General features: G+C 36.3%; 1 pseudogene; it reads right to left on the reverse strand.

Moving 5' to 3' along the window:
* The window catches only part of LOC134481245 (ralA-binding protein 1-like), a 48,747-nt pseudogene that overhangs the window by 8,490 nt on the left and 24,201 nt on the right, over positions 1-16,056 (reverse strand).

Genomic DNA, 16,056 nt, shown 5'->3' on the forward strand with positions numbered 1-16,056 from the left:
ACATGTGTTTTGTGAAACACACTTTTACCACTATTGTAACTTGTTTCACTATTACTTCACAAGGTATGGTCAGAGGTGAAATCAGTAGGAACTTTTGTAACGCCAAACTAAAGCCCATCTGATATATGAGGATGTTAGCTTCCAACAGAAGCTCTTCACCTGTGTCTTTGTGATGAATCTTTAAGGTTGTCAGACTTTTAAATGTTATGCCTCTTATCAAGACATCATGTGTCCATAGCTCCAGGAAGCAGACATCGTCATGTAATCTCAAGGACAGAAATGACATATGTATCTCTAGAGGGATGTTAATGTTGGTGATATAAAAACCTTTCTTACCTTTAAGACAGATGCTGTTATAAGCATGTATTCTTCATCCCAGCCACTGTGTTGTTCACTGTCATCCCTACACCTCAGGGACCAGTGTGATTCTTTAGGTAAATTTCGAATATGTGATCTGATTCTTGTCCTTTCTCTACAATTATGGATAACATATCCTGTGTGGGATAAGGATAAGCTTGTATTAATAGAGGTCCACATCTGAAGCACAAATATATATTTTATTGTGGTCCTGAGCAAGGACAGTTTTGGGTGCACAGCAATAACTGAGAGGAATAAAGAAGTCATTGAACTTTTTTCTGTTTTAGCTTCCAAATACATTTTCTTCCCTAATCCATTTTTCCCCAATTTGTAACATCACAGTTTTGTTTGGACTCCTGTTCCCCAAAGCATTTTGGTGAATAGTCCTTTATTGCTTTCTGTTTCCTTCTATGAATATCTTTCTGAAGCATGGAATTCTAAGTAAATATTGGGATATTTCCCTTCTAGAGATCAAATTGGTATTTTACTTCCTGTCTGTCCTGGCCTCTATTATGTATCCTAAGTTTTTTATTTTTATGAATATTATTTCCCTACTTCTAACACTTTAATTTTTTTCTCTGACTTCTTTTTTTTTTCTTTTTTCCGGAGCTGGGAACCAAACCCAGGACCTTGCACTTGCTAGGCAAGTGCTCTACCACTGAGCTAAATCCCCAACCCTTTCTGTGACTTCATATTTTTAACTATGTCTAAAGATGCAGTCACATTTAAGAACCCAAGTATTTGTCAATTATTCTTCCATGATTTTATTCTGTAAAAATGACTACCATACACAGATTTATTCCATATTTTCTCTATTTTCAATTGATTACATGATTAAAAACATGGTTACCAGAAAACTCTGCTCTGAAATACCTAAGAAATGGGCAGTAAAGCTCATGTGTCTGACAAGATAAATTGGTTCACACAAAGAATTAATTCCTAGCTCAGCTATAGTGCTAAATTAGATGTGGACAGTAAATATATATTTCCAAAGAAGTTTAGTAAGTAGTTTAAAATAGAATAAGCCATATTAGGCAGCATTTAAATCTAGTCCACTATAATAAAAGATGTTAGTATATAGCAAAAAATATAAGGTATACATCTACTTCATTGATAAAGTAAAGTAAAAGTCTATAGATATTAATTATAAAAGATTGAGTAATCTCAGAGGCCATGCTATTAAGGGATCGACTCCAGAATAATATGGAGTCATAAAGAAGCTGGAAGACTGTACAGTCTGGTTATCAGAGGTGTACTTCCCTAGACCCATTTCCTCCAAGAAGCTGGTGGGTTAGGATCTTTGATGCAATCACTGTAAAACGTGGGAATACTATTTCTTTTAATTTTGTATTTTGGATTTCTTTCAATTACATGACTCAAACTTCAGTGCAAATTATTCCTATTTTACAAGGATCTTACTTTCATGTATAGGTCATATAAACATTAATCTGTTTAATTAAATGAAGGTGCTGTAGAAACACAAAATGATACTCACAAGTTTTGGAATAGGCAACTTTGTTTTTCTTGTGGTGGATTAATAGATGTTACTCTTGGGTTAGTATATACATTGTCTTTGTGTTTTTGTGAATCTATGGAAGAAGGGAAATCATTGCTGTAACTGAACTCATTTAGTCTTCATTTAGCCCTAGCGTACCCTTTTCCTTTTACCACCTGCATGCCTTATGCAATATCACTAATACACAGAAAATAACTAATTAATATTATAACATTTATAATAATCTTGCTTCATAAGGCACTTGATATATAGTTCTATATGGTCCATTCTTCATGTATAAAGAGTAAGTTATTAAAAGCTATGCTTATAGGAATTAGAATCAAACAGTCATATAGTACCAATCTTTACATCCCCTTGTGTGACTTTCTGACTGCCGTGGACAACAGTAAAGTACCAGCAGTATCTGTACTTCACAACACAATTTGTCTAACTGCACTTCTGTTATATTCTTTGGGTTTCTCCACTGATCTGTGAGCTCAAATCTGAGATCGTAGTGTCTATGACAAACATTTGGGTTTATTATGCTATATTTTCAGATTTTCGTAAGAGACTAGGATGGTGGCACATGCCTTTATTTCTAGATCTCAGAAAGCAGAGCCAAGAGGATCTCTGTAAATTTGATTTCAGTTTGGTTCACTGATCATGACAACCAGAGCTGTTACATAGAGAAAATCCAATTTGCTATTGAGTTGCTATTTTCTTACATAAATTTATGAGATTCCACCTCACACTAGACAGAATGGCTAAGAACAAAAACTCAGGTGACAGCAAAAGCTGGCGAGGATGTGGAGAAAGAGTAACACTCCTCCATTGTTGGTGGGATTGCAGACTGGTACAACCATTCTGGAAATCAGTCTGGAGGTTCCTCAGAAAATTGGAAATTGAACTACCTAAGGACCCAGCTATACATCTCTTAGGCATATATCAAAAAGATGCTCCAACATACAACAAAGACACGTGCTCCACTATGTTCATACCAGCCTTATTTATAGTAGCCAGAAACTGGAAAGAACCCAGATGCCCTTCAACAGAGGAATGGATACAGGAAATATGGTACATCTACACAATGGAATATTACTCAGCTATCAAAAACAATGACTTTATGAAATTCATAGGCAAATGAAGGGAACTGGAAAATATCATCCTGAGTGAGGTAACCCAATCACAGAAAAACACACATTGTATGAACTCATTGATAAGTGGCTATTAGCCCAAATGTTTGAATTACCCTAGATACACATCACATGAAACTCAAGACGGATGACCAAAATGCGAATGCTTCACTCCTTCTTTAAAAGGGGAACAAGAATACCCTTGGGAAGGAATAGGGAGGCAACAATTAAAACAGAGACAGAAGGAACACCCATTCATAGCATGCCCCACATGTGGCCCATACATATACAGCCACCCAATTAGAGAAGATGGATGAAGCAAAGAAGTGCAGGCCAACAGGAACCAGATGTTGATCTCTCTTGAGAGACACAGCCAGAATACAGCAAATACAGAGGCGAATGCCAGCAGCAAAGCACTGATCTGAGAACAGGACCCCCGTTGAAGGAATCAGAGAAAGGACTGGAAGAGCTTGAAGGGGCTCGAGACCCCAAAAGTACAACAATGCCAAGCAACCAGAGCTTCCAGGGACTAAGCCACTTCCCAAAGATTATACATGGACTGAGCCTGGACTCTAACCTCATAAGTGGCAATGAATATCCTAGTAAGAGCACCAGTGGAAGGGGAAGCCCTTGGTCCTGCCAAGACTGAAACCCCAGTGAACGTGATTGTTGGGGGGAGGGTGGTAATGTGGGGGAGGATGTGGAGGGGAACACATATAGAAGGGGAGTGGAAGGGGTTGGGGAATGTTGGCCCGGAAACCGGGAAAGGGAATAACATCCGAAATGTAAATAAGAAACACTCAATTTAATAAATTTAAAAAGAAATGTAAATAAGAAATACTCAAGTTAATAAGGATGGAAAAATGTTAAGAATCAATATATCACTGTAAGTATCATTTCTTTACATATTCTTAATTTCTTAATCTCATTTCTGTGTTTAACCTCTAGCACAAACTCAGGACCAGTGGAAAGAGGTACTAAAATTTGGAAGCAAATTCTAACAATAGGATAATATTTATAATGCACAGGTGAAATTTTCCATCACATGGTAAATCCTTCATGGCTGTTTGTTATAAATCATATTTTCAGTGCTCAATGATTTAACTTTAAGTTCTGGGAGTAGAACAACCTATAACACCCTCATAGGAAAGAGGAGCAGCTGGACTTTTTGACAGTGTATTATAACCAGGAGTGCATGTTCTCCCAATGGGGCAGCTGCTAAGTCAATGTTCGATTTCCTTTATGTTTCCAATATTTGTTGCATTATTCTGGGAACATGAGGACTTTCCTCCAGGAGGATGACATAGTGATGTTCCATGCCGCACTGCAGCCAAGTCCTCTCCAAAATCTCTTGGAGAATTTTCGATCATAAATTCTACTAGAGAAATCTATGAAAAAACAGGGCAAACACAGGTTGCAACACAGGGCAAAAACATGGTTGCAAAATCACATTTTACGTCTTAGTCTTGGATGCTAAAAATATGCCGTTCAAAATTCTGAGAAAAATTTAGCTGTTAGAAATAGGGGCAGGCTTTTTGTCAGAAATTTAAAAGATTGTGAGATCAGATGTTCAAGTGTGATCATCACAGTGCAATGTTACATAAGAGAATGATTTCCAGTTTTTACATTGTGATGGCCAGTATGTGATACATACTGTACACTGAAATAGCTTTGGTTACATTTTACACATATATGTGTGAGCATGATTATAAGGCTGCTTATAGAAAGGCAGAGCTAAGGAGGGAAGATGGCCTATGAATGTGGGTACCATCCCATTGAAAGTTCCCATGGGCTGTCTAAAAAGTAAGAGACAGGCAAACCCATCTGAGAAGTGAAATTCATGTGTCTCAGTGCAGTGCAATGTTAACAGCTGCTTCAATATATCACTGTAGGTGCCATTTCTTCACATATCTTTAGTTAATTACTTAATCTTAATACAGTGATGACTCAGTGCAGATGCAATGGTAACATCTTGATTTTATGATTCATTATATTGGGAGGTCTTTGAAATAAGATCTACTGGGAGGAAATGGGGTAATTATGTACCTTCAATGGCAGGTACTTTGGAACCCTGTCTTCTCCTGATCTTTGATTCCTCTACACAATATAAGAAATATTATTGTTTCTCAGTTGAGTTGTTTTACAGTATGTTCCTTACAGTTCCAAGGACAATTGGTCAATTAATAATGGATCAGAACCTCAAATACTTAGAGTCAAAATAACCATTTGATCACTGTACTGCATAAGATTTGGTAGTTTATTATAGTACTTGAAAGATGACTAACATAGAAAATTATACAAAATAATTTCTCTAAACCAATCAAAACCAGCATCCTGAGGCCAATGGTATTTTACTCACATTAATCAGGGATTCTTAAGGATCACATCTGATAAAAAAAATCCAAATTGCATTGCCTTTTTTAGTTGGGGAAATCACCTTGAAAACAAGTAGAATTTCACACATTCTACACTGAATATGTCAGAATTAAGTCTTGACTGCTGAACTAATACTTAGATTTTGTATCATTTCACAGCATTTGTTCTCACTGGGTTAGTGTTAGGATATTCTCAGTGACAAAGACAAAAGACTGAGTCACTGAGCTCAAATACCCATTTCTATTTTACTTAAAATGCACCAATGATTCCTTCCCTCCAGAAGAACACCTTTCAAAGCTGTACTTACTTTACAAAATGAAACAAAACAAAAACCAAAACAATCAACAACAACAACAACAACAACAACAACAACAACAACAAAATAACCAAGATTCTCAGGGATTTCCTGTTTTCCTGTCTCATTGTAAAGGCTTATCAATGCTAGGCATAAAGTTCTTATCTAATTATCCTTTTGCCAATATCATTTGTCACTCCATTATTGCAGGAGCTGGGCACAAATAAGAGACATGGGGCTAACCCAACAGATAGGTGGTAAGAAGACATTTCATTAACAGAACAGTTACTTTTAATTTCATATAATATACAAAAAAGTTGCCTCAGAAGAGCCGCATTTTCAGGTGGCATTTTATCTAAAAGACTGAACACAGAGACAGTTATTTTAAAACAAGTATACTCAATTTGTAAATATGAAGGGAAAAGAGTAATCATATTGTATGCAGGATGCACTGTAAATAAAATGAAAGAGTTGGTACTCAAATTATTGCTTGAAATATTTACCCAATTCAGAAAAAAGACAAATCTAATTGGAATATGAAAGTAAGATTATAAGTCTGGGCTACTGTGATTCCCACTGTAACTCACACTCTTTTGAAACTGTCTTCCATGTCTGTGAACAATTGAAAGCTTTTGCTGTCTGTCAGTGTTCTTAGTAAATGTTTCTGTGATATATAATTTCTAATGTGTGTAAGCAAATGTTACTTCTATGTTGAGGTTGTTCACAGTTTCCAACAATTACCTCTGCACTGCAGCTAATTTCTCTTCATCATTGACCTTTTCGGGTACAGCAATCCACTCATCATACAGTTTTGAAGTCATTAGACTTCCCTTGAGGTTTTGGAGGAAGTCCTTATAAAGACAGGAATAATATTTTTGTGGAAAAAATTAAACATGGAAATTATTCAAAGTACATTCACCTGTAAATTTCAGTTTAGTTCCAACTTTCTTCACAGTTCCCCAAATTTCCCCTAGTTAGAACGTTCCATTATATGTGGTCCCAGTAAGTTTCATCTATTTAAGCTAGAGACCAAAGAGTACATTTTCAGATTTACTTGGACTATAGAAAAATCTTTTCTTAGCTCAGCATGCCTCTAGTGGACAGCTGAGCAAACTAGCACATATAAGCGATTAATACTCCAGTTCAAATACTATTTTTAAATGATAGAAAAATACAATTATGATACCCACAAGACAACCATAGGAAGTTATTATCGAATTTCTCAGGAGCAGAAAGCCATGTCTGGTACTGGAAGCATGGGGGCACATGTCTTCATGGTTCTTAGAGAATGCCCTGCCCCTATTTCACTAAACAAGTGTAACTCCTAACTCTATTATAATTATTTAACTTAATCTTCACAGATAATATACCCTTACCCATCAAAAAAGGTTCTCTGAAATGGATGGAGACTATTACTGAAAACCACAGCTAGTCAAGGTACAAAGAACAAACTATCCTGTGACTCTGAGCCCCAGTTTATATATATATATATATATATATATATATATATATATATATATATATATATATATATATATATATAATACCTCCTGAACTGTTTGCTCTGAGCATAGGTTGAGACAGTCAGAAAAATTGTACACAAGAGGATAGGGACATTCGCTTTGAGATTTGGTCTCCTAGAAATGAGGGGAGGTTTCACTTTTGACAGTTCAACAATCACATTGCTTAAACAATTTCTGAACATCATCCATGTTATTAACACTAACAGAGGAGACTTTGAGCATATACGAATTCTCTCATACATATCTACTGTCATTCAAGGGAATGCAAAATGAAGACAACTACTCCCATAGACTCAGAGGAATCCTGAGGTGGATGATTGAAAGACATTCCCTACCTTAAAGATCCACGCCACTACATTAACTGATTGCTTGTTTATATCCACCTCCTCTTCCGAATCCAATTTGTCCTTTACTGTTTGGCACAATGTTATACTCAGAGATTCTAAAAAGACACCCGTGGTTGTGGGCCTTTTCTTTTTTAGTAGGTACAGCATGTCATGAGAAGATGATAGAGAACTACCTGTCAGGCTTCACACACCACAGACTACTATTTGCTCCTTGAGAACAAGACCAATGGTATGCACGGGTGCAGTGCACGTGCTGGCATGGACACTGACGACCTAAAGCTGGTTTTGTGCCTCAATCTTTTGTTCTACACATCCCATCCTAATATTATCCCTTAAAGATCAGGCAACATTTCTTTATAACAGATTTTCCAAAATAGTTAAGGGATTAAATCCAACTTTTCCAATAGATGGTTTCTGAATAGCCCTCTCTCATCTTCCTACTGGAAAGCCAATGATTTGAGAGACAATTTTTACTCCACATGGTGATAGAAGTGAAGGGGTCAGGTATTTAAGAAGCAAGATTTTGTCTTAGGAGAGCCAGAGGAACACCGTTTGAGACATACCAGAATTGCTGCGGGCAGGATGCCATCCTGACAAATAGAACTGAATTCTCTTCCAGTTTTCTTCCCTTTTTAAATGGTGGGGTGGTGCATACTTGGTCCTGGTGGGGCACAGAGCTCCTGTTCAACTGCGATGTTATAGAAGTTCTTTTTTTCTTAAAAGTTTTTTCCTTCATATCTGAGCAGGAGTTGAGATCATTACATGGGATAGTGTAATTTACAAACATCTTTTACAACACCAACTTTCAATTGCAAAATGTCCCTATTATAATGGGTTAATCATCCTGCTGTGCTTATGTAACCTTCTTCTCATATGCCCTACACTGTTATTAATCTTAGTGATGTCTCTAAGACATGGTCTTGTGTTCTGTAGTGGGAATTCTCACAAGATGATGCTGTCTAACTCCATACTGTATCATGAAATACTAGATACATTGATTGAACAAGCTCCCTGAACTATGTATAGGCTGTTGCTTCAATAATTACATCCATTTTCATAGCCACCCTTACTTTTATTCTCATTTAAAAATTTTCTATTTTTTCAAATGTCATAATGAAGCTCTTTTCATCCTTACTTTTCTTGTTGAGCATTTTGAAGAACCATTGTTAAGTTTATTTCAGCAGCAGCATGTCCCCCTTATGAGAAAATATACATGACTATACACTATAGTGTCAGTTCAGAGCTGAAATTAAGTTTCTTTTTTGCTTCTGAGTTTTCTTTTAGAATATTGGACTATAATACAATTTTAAATATGTTACTTAAAACAAATAAATTAAAAGTAAACAAATGAGTCATATAACACAATATAAAATAGTCTTCATCACTGAAAAACATACTGTCTGCCTGGCTGTCTAGTGCAAAATTATGACGCCTGAAATCACAAGTAATATTAGATAGATGGACAAAGATGTGTGTGTGTGTGTGTGTGTGTGTGTGTGTGTGTGTGCATGCATGTGTGTGTGTGTGTTTATATATATGTAAACCAAAACACATATCAAAATTTTTTACTCCGAATTGTTTCTGTCTAAAGAATATGCATGGACAAAAACTGTAGCAGAGACTGAAAAGACCATCCAAAGATTGCCTCGACATCTTATCTATCCCATCCATAGACACCAAACCATGACAGTGTTGATGATGAAATGATATGCTTGCATACAGGAACCTGACAGGGTTGTCCTCTGAGAGGGTCTCCCAGCTTCTGACTGAGACAGATGCAGATACTCTCTGCCAACCACATGACTGAGTCCTGGCACCCCAATGAAAAAGTTAGGGGAAGGAATGAAGGAAGAGAGAGGGATAGCAACCCCATAGGAAGAACAATAATATTACTTAACTTGACCCCTCAGAGCTCCCAGGGTCTTAGTCAACAACCCAAGAGCATACACTGCCAGTCTGCAGTCCCTGCTACATATGTAAGAGATGGCTGTCTTGTCTAGCCTCAGTTGGAGCGGATATTCTTGTTCCTGTGGAGGCTTGATGCCCCAAAGAAGAGGGATACTTGAAGGGTAAGGTGGGAGTAGGTAGGTTGGTGGGGGAGCACCCTCTTAGAGGCAAAGGGGAAGAGGGATGTGGTGGGGTATTCTTGGTAGGGGGACCAGGAATGGGACAACATTTCAAATGTAAATAAAATTAATAAAAATAAAAAAGCAAAGTTTAAAAGAAATCAGAGGTATAAGTGGGAGGTTTTCAGGAAAGGAGAATAAGGAGAAATAATTATAGTATTCCATCATTTGAAAAAATAATTAAAACGTCCCAGTCTATCAATATTAGGGGCATTTCGAATCTAGATATAGGTCTAAAAGTTATTTGTTATACGATTTGAAATGAGATTAGAGACTGGGCTACAAGCCTAAGGTGATTTCTAGTCAAACCTGCAAAAGATTATCTTCAATACCATACATCTTGTTTTTCTATGTAGATTTCATTGCAATAGATTGTCAAAATATACTTCATAAGTAATTTTGTGCTCTAATCACGAAACCACTTAATGGGAACATATCACAATTCATGTCTTAGACCTGCTTATTCTAATGGGACAAAAATGTGTGTACAGAGTGTTTTGGCATACCAGTTTATGGCAAATATCTGCCTGGGAAAAATGAAATGTTCTCCCTATAACCAAGATTAGTCTTTACATCAGAATTTAGAGTACTCTTAACATGGACCTGAAACATACTGCTTTAGTGTGTTTTTTATTACAGTGTCCCTTTCCTAAGCAAGAAAATGATAGTATGCTGCGATATTTTATGACAAATTAAAATGGGAACTAAGACAAGCCACCTGAAGGAAGATGACAGACTCAATTTTTTGCTGCTGGCTGCTTGCTGAGTTTCTGAGTTTCAAGATGAATTTCCCATGTACATGAGCGTTTAGATATTTCATGATTACCCCAGGTAGGGAAGGAAAGCTGTAAAATTTCTTAAGTCCCGTGAACTGAAGTTCCTTTGAATATTTATCATTCTAATGTCATGCGGATACTCATGCCCTATGAGGAAAAAAAACATGAATTGTAACTACTGTAACTGAATATAGGAAACCCTTCTGATACAATTTAGAATGCTTTGTTGTATTTCTTCTCCTCGTCCTCCCCCTCCCCCTCCTTCTCTCCTCCTTCTCCTTCTTCAGGATAATGTAGACTGTACATACTAGAACATTACATCCCTTACAGGAATACTATAATAAATTAAGCTGAGAACTCTAAAAATAATGAGGAGAAAATTTTCAGTGTATCACTTTGTTTTGAGAATATAGACCTAAGAATGCACTGTGTAGGGGGACTTTTGCTGTATTCTTCTCTAACCCTTTTAAGACAGGCCTGTTGGAGAATTAATACCAATAATATTTTTACATCATAAGAATCCTACTTCACTGGGGTTAGGGATTTAGCTCAGTGTTAGAGTGCTTGCCTAGCCAGCGCAAGGCCCTGGGTTCAGTCCCCAGCACGAAAAAAAAAAAAAAAAAAAAAAAAAAAGAACCCTACTTCACTCCTCTAGCTTCATATTAACCAATTTAAATATTTCATACGGCATACGTAAAATAAAATATGAGCACTAATTGTCTTCACAAAGATAATTGTGATATCCTATATTAGCAACTTAAAAGCACAATGAAAATCTAGATCAAAAATAAGAAAACACACTAAAGAGAAGCAGACAACAGGAAATAATATTAAGTCTGAAATCAATTAGAAACAGAATCCATAAAACCAAGATCCTGTTCTTTGAGACAATCAACAAGATACATAAACCTAAACTAACTAAAAGTCTCAGAAATAGTATGCAAATTAACAAAATCAGAAATGAAAAAGGAGACATAGTGGAAATTGAAGAAATTAAAAAAAACATCATGTTTTACTACAAAAGACTATAGTTGACAAAGCTTGAAAATCTATATGAAATGGATGATTTTCTACACAGATACCACATACCAAAGTTAAATCAAGATCAGATAAACTAATCAGTCCCATAACCCCTAAGGAACTAAAAGAATTCATTAAAAACAACCAAAAACAAAAACAGTAACAAAAAGACTAGGGCACGATGCATAATTCAGTGCATAATTCTACCAGACTTTCAAATAAGAGCTAATACCAAAACTCCTTAAACTATTCTCAAAATAGAAACAGAACTACAGATCTTGCTGGTGAGATTGTAGAGAAACGGGAATGCTCCTCCATTGCTGGTGGGATGGCAAACTACCACCACTATGGAAACCAATCTGGCTGTTCCTCAGCAAACTGGAAATAGTTGTACCTGAAGACGCTGATATACAGGTCCTCGGCATATAGCCAAAAGATGCTCCACAGTACCACAAAGATGCAAGCTCTACTATGTTAATAGCAGCCATATTTGTAATAAGCAACCCTGATATTCTTCAACCAAAGAATGGATTCAGAAAATATGGTTTATTTACACAATGGAATACTATTCAGCTACTAAAAATAAAAGACATCATTAAATTTGCAGGCAATTGCATAGATCTAGAATATATTCTGAGTGAGCTAACCCAGACTCCAAAGGACATGAATGGTATATATTCATTAATCAGTGACACTACACAAAATATACAGAATATCCATGACACTAAAAGTTAAACCATAAGGAAAGCCTAAGTAAGAATGCTTCAATCCCAGTTAGCAAAAGGAAATAAATAACTATGGGAGGCAGAGGAAAGGAGAGATATGTGTGAGAGTGGAATGGGAAGAGAACAGGTCAGGATCAGGTATGGGAGAGACATGAGAGAGGACAAGGGACCCAAGAGAACGAATGGAAATATACAGCACTCGGGGTTGGTGGGAACCTCTAGAATATCCCAGAGACATTGGATAGGGGTGCTCCCAAGACTAAGGGTAGGAAATTTTCCCCAAACGCAAAATCACACAGATGTAAAATTTGAAGAGAGACCACCTTTTTAAATCAGACAGGACACCTGTGGTTGGATAGGGACACTAACACACCTACAAAACTTTCAACCTCAAATTGCTCCTGTCTAAAAGAAATGCAGGACAAAAATGGAATAGAGTCTGAAGCAGTGACCAGTTAGTGACAGGCTCAACTTGGGATTCATCCCATTATTAGGTACCAATCCCAAATATTATTACTGATACAATGTTGTGCTTGCAGCCAGTAGCCTAGCTTGGCTGTCCTCTGAGAGGCCCTGCAAGCAGCTGACTAAAACAGATATAGATATTACATCTAACCATTGGACTGAGGTCAACAAGCCCTGTGGAAAAGTTGGGAGAACTGAAAGGATTGGAAACATCATAGAAAGACCAGCAATATCAATCTGGACGCCTGGGAGCTATCAGAGACTGAGCCACCAACCAAAGAGCATACATGGGCTGTTGAGAGGCCACAGGCACCTATGTACGAGAATGTTTTCTTATCTGGCATTAGTGGGAGAGCATGCCCTTAAATCTGCAGAGAGTTATGTCACTGGTATGAAGGTCAACTTTATGGGTTAGAGCTTCAAAATTTCAGTAGCTTTTAAAAGATCAGCTTTGCCAGAATACTTTGTGATCTCAAATTTTTAGTTCTTATTCAAACTTTTCTGATAATTTTATTACTATTATTTATTTGGTAATAATCCGGTGAGAAATAAAAGAAGGCAACAAACAGAATAGCTGTAATTAAGTCAGGTTGTCTCCAGAAGTCAGAATATGATTTCATATTCAGTTGCAAAATTATTGGTCATAGGAGATGTGCACTGAATATTTTACATGGATTCAGAGAAAGGGCTATATTTCTACTATTCATTACAACGCAATCTACATAATTTGGAATAAATAAAAAAGTGAAGATTTTACATTTTAGATTTAAACTTGTTTCTCTGTGTAAGTCTTTCGCTCACATATATACCTGATCACCATTTTAGACTTGGTGTCTGTGCAGGTCAGATGTGGGAATTAGATCCCCTGAAACCGGAGTTATAGACGGTTGTGAGCTACCATGTGAGTGATGGAAACCCTTGAGATAGATAGCTAGGAAGAGTTTCTGTTATGATCACCAAATGACTTTCTTAAGTTGTTTTCTCCAAAAACAATATGTCTAGAGTTTTGTTTTGTTTGCCTTATGAAGAAAATTCTGTTTCTGAAACAGAAAGCACAGAAAAATTCCTGTCATTCTAAGGCTGTTGCTTATGAGGTATCAAATTGTTTCTGAATGTTATATTAGTAATTAATTATGATTTAAAAGAATGAAATTATACTTAAGTCATTTTGCTTTAGTGTTTATTCAAGTTTAAGACTAAATAATGAAAATAGTGAGGATTCACCTCCTTAGATTTTCCTGTTATTACCTTGGAGTACTCTTGGAGCTTTCCCAGGGCCAGGACAGAACCACAGTTGGTAATCTTCAATGTTCTGGGAGGCAAAAAGAACCAACCACCACAAATAAACTGACATCCGAGTCTTGAAGAATCTAGCAATTTCCTTTACTTGTCATTTCTAGCTCTTTAGCAGGGAAATTATTTAAACCAGTAATAATGATATTTCTTCTGACCACAGGTTTGAGTAAACAGGACTGATTTCAGGAGAAAATCTTTGGGTACTTGCCTTTCCTCTTGGAGGGAACCTTGATCTACTGATGCACAATAAAATAAGAAGTTGCATTCAGCCATTACCACTAACCAAGACAAATAGTATTTTGAAATTTCTTACATCTGTGCAGACTGTGTGTCGTATATTGAATTTCGATTTAACATGAGCACAGAACCTAGTGTCCACAGAGGCATATACTCGTGGTGGCTATAATGAGTTTAGCAAAGTTAACATTCAAAAGATATGATAACTTTGACAAGAGTGAACACAAGAGTCAAAAACAGAGAGTCTTTGAGGGTGCCTAGAAGTGAAAACAGCCTTTGGATTTCATTGAGAGATGTCCAGTCTGTGAAGAAGAAGAAGGACATATGTCTCTCCGGGAAAATAGGCCTCATACTGAAGAGAAGTTCTAGAACATAATTACTACACACAGTGTTTTGGATCCATTTGAAATAATCATCTAAATAGAACATTCTGTTGAGATATTGAGCACCCTCCAGGAGTGGCTCTAACTGGAATTATTATTAATTTTCTTTTCTTGTAGACTCCTATTTAAAACCAATGACGTTGTCCCATAGAGTTTTTAAGTGTTAAACTAGCAGACAAAAAGCACTCAAATAGACACACCACCACTACCCATTTACACCCCAACATACATGGAGAGGGTGATAATGAAACAGAAAAAGAGAGTGAGAGAGAGAGGTAGACAGAGGTAGAGGGGAATATAGTCAGAGAGGCAGACTGACATGTGGATTCTCATTGTACAAACTCACAGAAAGCAATAGACAGGGATGCATAAACACAGATAAACACACACACACACACACAGAGCTACAAAGAGATACACATGCACATTTAAAAATAGAAAGACAATATATACACAGATATGTATGCAGAAAAGACATAGAAATGTAGACTCATTTATTAAAGATTTATTAAAAGTTAAAAATAAATACACTAGAACATGTACACTTACACATTCACACAAGAGAAATAAAAACAAGAAGAAATGGGGAAGACTACAGAATTACATACCAAATAGGCAGTATAGTCTAATTAAAGAAAGAAAGAAAAAAAGAAAGAAAGAAAGAAAGAAAGAAAGAAAGAGAAAATATTCCCTCTAACATTGGCACCCTTTAAATTAGGTGTGAGCATATGACAAATTAATCACAATTTATTACAGTGGATATGTATTATATAGTGAAACTACACATACAGCTCAAACCATTGGGCTATGACTTTCATTTCATATAAAACTAGACACGAATTCAAGAAAAAATGTCACTCAAAGAACTATTACTATGTCTTCAATAACTTCTGATTAAAAAGGAGGCATTTGTAAAATATGATTTGTAAAGGTATCATGATCAAATTTCATCTGAATTTACACATTTCCACATATGTGAATCTCAAAAGCAAAATTCAATTTTTAACTCAAAATAGATTGAAGGTAACTTACATGCTTTCTTATCACTGGTAGTAACTTGCTGATTATGTCATTCACCACATCAAAGTTTGTTGCTGTTACATACAGAGGCTATAGAATGCACAGAGAGAAAAATGCTATAAAATATCCTGAAAGCTCATGAATACAAAATTAATATGATCTACTCATTATTTATAATTTATAATCTGTAACAACTCCTCTAATGTATAACTCATTTTCTTCGCATAGGTTAAGTCTGGAAGACACGCAGTCTAACATATTTATCTTAGAATTTAGTTCTTGGGTACTGAAAAATCAAACATAACTGTAACAGGTTGTGTATGATAAAGGGTGACTGAGAAGCCATGGGTGCTAAAGCTCAGCATCCTGATTTCTCTTTCATTATGGCAGAATGTAGTCAGGGAGAGCAGAGACGTTTGCTTCCTCTCCAACTGGACTTCCATCATTACAGCCTTACTTCCATGTGCTTCACATGCACAGTT

Source organism: Rattus norvegicus, chromosome 12, assembly GCF_036323735.1.
Source record: "Rattus norvegicus strain BN/NHsdMcwi chromosome 12, GRCr8, whole genome shotgun sequence".
NCBI lineage: Eukaryota > Metazoa > Chordata > Mammalia > Rodentia > Muridae > Rattus > Rattus norvegicus.